Genomic DNA, 5125 nt, shown 5'->3' with positions numbered 1-5125 from the left:
AAAACGAAGCGAATCGGACGTATGCGATCACACCCTGACCGACGGATACAATGTTTCGCAATTAATTCGGGATTCGATACGGGTTTGGATTGACGCAAGGGTGAGGTGCGGTGCGGAGACGTGTTTCCGGGCATCGCATGCATGCATTTACGACCGCAGGAGGGCGGCTTTTAATGGCGAGCCGCGCATTCAAATATTCACATTCGATTGTTTCGTTCATTTCGATCCTCTCTCTCTCATTTTTCCTTCTTTTGTTTACCCCGTTTCGTTATTGTTTCGCGTCGCTGTTGCGCATTTTTTTTTTGCATTTTGTTTCATTGCGAACATGTTTCCATGTATCCATGGCAACTATGAGGTAATAGAGGTTGTAACGCATCGCGGAAACAAAAACACGAGGTGGAAGAACAACAACAACAACAGTAATGCAACGCGGCGTGGAATATGTAAACAGTTACCGTTTTCATCATCGATTTTATCGTTACGTAATTGCGACCTTACGTGTAAAGATAAACGCTGTTACAAACAAATAATTAATGCTGAGTGTATTGCATACTTCTCATTAATCAAATCGAAACGCCATCTACGAACGATAAGTGAACTAATCTTAATTTCAATACACCGTTGCTATATCTTATTTAATCTAACAAAGCCACGTTGCCAAAAAAATCATAATCCATATCTTACTTATTTTCATTTATAAATAGAAATATTGTTGTATTGTACTTGATAACTTAATACGTTTTGATCGTATTTAATCCGTAGTTAGTAGAGCATTGTGCAACTCGCTGACGGTTGCATAATTAATCGACTCGTTCGCCAATTGTTTGCGGCGCTTTCAAACTTGCATCGTATTATTATTATTAATAATGCTCGTATGTATTTAAGTGCGATTCACGAGCGATGTAATTAATACCCCGCTGAGAGCTTGATATTAACGATGCCGCAAAAGTGTATGCAACCAATTAGAGCTGGAATAACAAGAGGAAACAAAGAAAAGTATAATTGGTTGCTTAAAAAAAATTAATGCACAATTGGTTGTCTAAAATCTGTAACATTCTTAAAACTTACTTTAATCAATTTCAAATATTCATTCATTCGAAAATGAAATTGAGTTAGTTCAGTGTAGAAACGTGTGCCAATTTCACGGAAAATTGGCCACGAGTCTCGTAAATTCTTAATGCATTCACGAAAACCTTTCGCTGTATTTATATTTTCTCTTTTACGTCTGCTTCTTTGTTGCAGGAATTTCTTATCAGACTGCCGAGGACCTCAACACGAAACCCGCACACATCACATCACATCACCATCGTTCATGCACGTTCTCTAAGAAGAAGAAAAAACAAAATATATAAAAAACAGAAGACGACGTGTGTGACGTACGACGTTCACTTTTTTTTTGTTTTTTGTTTGTCTCATCGCGAGGACACGTATCATCATTATCAAACGACTGAGGACTGAGACAAATGAAGAATGGAGAACGAGGAGGAGGAGGAGGAGGAAGATGAAGAAAACAAGGCGAAAAACCAATCCACTCTAGTCATATTTTTGTAAAAAATATACATAATCATAACAAAACATACAAAAAAAAAATCGTCTCCGAGGAAAAAATAACCTATATATAATATTAATAATAATATAAATTACGTAATAAGTGTGAATGGGTAATAGGAAATGTGCGATTGTATAAATTAATTAGTAATTAATAATGAATGAGAAAGAAAATATATTGAGAATATAGAAATAAAACAAATGAAATCAAATGAGTGAAAGAAGAAAACAATAAACGACAATCGGAATAAATAAATTGACACATTGTATGGTACTAAAAAGAAAATGTATGCAACTAAACTTTCGCGTTGCTATGGAAACGTCTTTATAATTCGATTCGATAATAATTAGAGGAAGAGAGGATCGAAGGTAGTTTTGAAGATTCTGTTCTGTTCTTCTCGAAAAAAAAAAATGTTAAATGATATTTGTTTTTCGTTTCAATATACCTTTCTTACGTAATCGATTCTGTTGTTGTTGTTTAATTTTTTGTTTTTTTTTTTAATGGCAGCAAATAATCATTACCATAGTTACAGCATATGGTTAGGGGATTTAAAGGCTTAAGCTGAGTGTGTTGCCATGGAAACATCTAAAGGTAAAATCATTGTCTTGTTCATTGTATTTGTGGTGGAGGAGGAGGATGAGAATGGGGGGAATCTTATTAAGCCTTTCCAGGCATGAAACGACGTTATTAACGGGTTATTACATCAAATTTCATTAAGAAACGATCTAAGTATTAAAAAAAAATAATATTTTAAACTCTCGGGAGATTTTTTCACTGGTTTTTAGAAGAAAAAAAAAAGGTACTCAATTAAAAAGTTCATCGATCACTGGCTTTTGTTTCCTTGCATCCACCACGTCACTAAGTTACCTACTGTTACCAAGGCAACGCGATTTCCCGTGCGAGTAAACAAAAGCTGCTGCTGCTGTTTTTGTTTTCTTTATTTTGTTTCGTTACTTTTCCTCCCTTTTTTTTTCTATAACTTAATTCTTTGTTATTCCTGCATTGTATTTATTATTCAAGGCGAGTAAGAAAAGAATACAACAACAACAACAACAACAAAAATGTACGTTTTTGTGTCGGGGTGGAGAGGAAAAGTAAATAGAAGACGGATAAGTGTTTCAGAAAGTGAAAATTCTATACATAAACAGGGTAGGCCTATTCAAAACTTTTATATGTGATCATCCTATAAAAAAATAAACAAACAAAATTATATAACGAGATTCAATTCGCAGCAACATTTGCTCATGTTTCTAGATGTTATGACATAATTGACATTTTGACATTGACAGATGTCACCCGGAAATGTCACCAGTTGTTGCTCCGATGTGGATCGGCCTTTAGACGTGTAAGGTAGAAACTGTTACTATGAAATACTACTACTATTAATACTATTACTACTAATGTACGATTCTTTATATTTATGAAAAATAAACACGGCAATCGAATTTCCAACCAGAACAATGAGATCACGAGACTTATGTAAACAAATCGAGAATGTCGATGATTCAACGATAATCAATTGTGTTCGTTAACCTCCGAACAAAGAAGGTAAGTGATCCATTTTAGGGTTAGGTTTCGTCGAACGAACAAAGAGAGCGGTAAGTTGAAGATTCAATTGTTTTGGGGGGTTTATCATGCGCTTTTGTTTTCTCTCGAGAGTACGAACGGTTCGAAAACGAGACTCCACAGTTAATTAGAACTTTCCAAATTTTCCTAAACTAATCCAATTCAATTATTTATTTTGTTCACGCCAATTCAGTATTAAAACTATATGGAAAAACCTGATGCTTCTCGAAACAATTTTTTTTTTGTTAATTGTAAATTTTCGCAATAGATGTCCTTTGTGGGATTCGGATTCGCTATATACTTCCATGCAAACTCCGCAGGACGTTTCATTAAAGGAAAAGAGAGACGTTTCCGCTTCGATTGACACGCTTCATTAGCGGATACGACTCCTTTCATCTCCTTTTTTTTGTAAAGAAATATAGTTACATTCCTTTCCGTTTTGGATGCAATTGCGTTTAATTTGAATATTCCCTCGCGTTCATTCATATTTCTTAATAAAATTCTCGCTACTGTTGGCAATCTTATTACTGTCAAAATATGTAGGTTATGCAACCTCAGAATACGTCAATACAACTGTCATTAAAGTTAATTAGAGATTTGTTGCTATGGTTACAACAGCAACAAATATCGTTGTCATTAGAAACGTCAATTATTTTATAAATATAGAGAAACTAGTGTTATATGAGATGAGGAAGAAAAAAAATAAACGTAAAAAACGAAAAGTACTGAAGTTTGAAGCAACAAGTATATTTGGTTGCATAAATGTTAAAACTTTATTAAGACATACTTGACAAGTACTTGATAAGTTACTTGTATTCAAATCAGAATGTAAGGCCAGATATATATAAATTTGTCTTCGTAGATGAAATGTCGATTTCTCTTTAGGGTCAAAGGGCAAACATCAGCAAATCAAGGCTCGGTTCATATAACAGACACGTATTGAGAAGGTGACTGAATGTGGGAAAGAAAAGACTTGATGGTGTTTGAAATGTGTTTGAGAAAGACGAAGAAATGGGTCGTTTCTGCTTCGATCCTGCGAGAAGCAATAAAATCCGTGAAACGAATCCAGTTTACATGTGTCTGATTACACACACGAAATGAAACTACCCCCAGAGAGAATCGATGATCCGAAAGTAATCCATCCAAATTTTTTTTTTCAATAGTTTCAGCTTTGATTTTAATGTCAACTATCCTAACCTATATCAATTTGACATATCTAACCTTAAATTGATTTTTGACCTATCCTAACCTAATTTGAAATAAATCCGTTCGCACTGTGCGTGTTTCGCTTTTAATTGGTTTCGTTCGTTTGCAGTAACGTTTGCGCCCCCCATTCACCCCAGTTTTTCGTTGGGTTGCGCCCCTTCCGCCCCCGTACGAGGTGCAATAAAAATTGATTAATGCGCGGACCTCCCGGATTCGCGAACGCTGATTGGACGCAGCGCGGTAAATTACGGCCAACTGGATCCGATTACTTCGGGGTTTTATTGGTCCCCAGGCGGAATAAGTTTTGCGTGCAGAACGCCGCCGGCTTTCGCATCGGAATTTAATGGAATTTCAGCCTTTCGCCGAAGAAACTGGAATGTATTTATATGTTTGCAATTGGGATCGCTGAATGCTTCCGAAAATTTCCAGTTTAATTGAGTCTACAGTTGAGAGTCGAAAGTTTTTGGTCTCTGTGAAAACATCTAGAACGTCGTCGTCGCGAGGATATTGTTTTTCTCCCAGGAGGGATGTTGTTGATGATTATGATGACAGGGTTGGAATGGAAGGGGGGAAGAAGAAGAAGATCGATGATGCAAATGCGACGTCCCAGCGAAATTAATAATAACGTGGAGAGCGCACACCTCGTGGACTTTCTTAGAAACACCTTGACGTATTCGCATCATTTGTTTTCGGTAGTTTCATGAGGGCGCCACTATCGATTCTCATTACCAAACACTAACATCTCAATATTTGTCATTTGTTTAATATACAAAATAACCTCAATTTTTATCATATCATTCATAT

At 35.8% G+C, this 5125-nt stretch overlaps 1 protein-coding gene across 1 annotated transcript in view; it reads left to right on the top strand.

Moving 5' to 3' along the window:
• The window catches only part of LOC108561449 (5-hydroxytryptamine receptor 1-like), a 5899-nt gene extending 4560 nt beyond the window's left edge, over nucleotides 1-1339 (top strand). Inside the window, exon 2 of the mRNA XM_017919389.1 lies at nucleotides 1243-1339. The gene's annotated coding sequence lies outside the window, so the exon portion shown is untranslated. The remainder of the gene's footprint in view (nucleotides 1-1242) is intronic.
• The last annotated feature ends 3786 nt before the right edge of the window (nucleotides 1340-5125 follow it).

This window comes from Nicrophorus vespilloides, unplaced genomic scaffold (assembly GCF_001412225.1).
Source record: "Nicrophorus vespilloides isolate i.1.1-1 unplaced genomic scaffold, Nicve_v1.0, whole genome shotgun sequence".
NCBI classification, from domain to species: domain Eukaryota; kingdom Metazoa; phylum Arthropoda; class Insecta; order Coleoptera; family Silphidae; genus Nicrophorus; species Nicrophorus vespilloides.
This window is presented reverse-complemented; position numbering and strand designations above follow the sequence as displayed.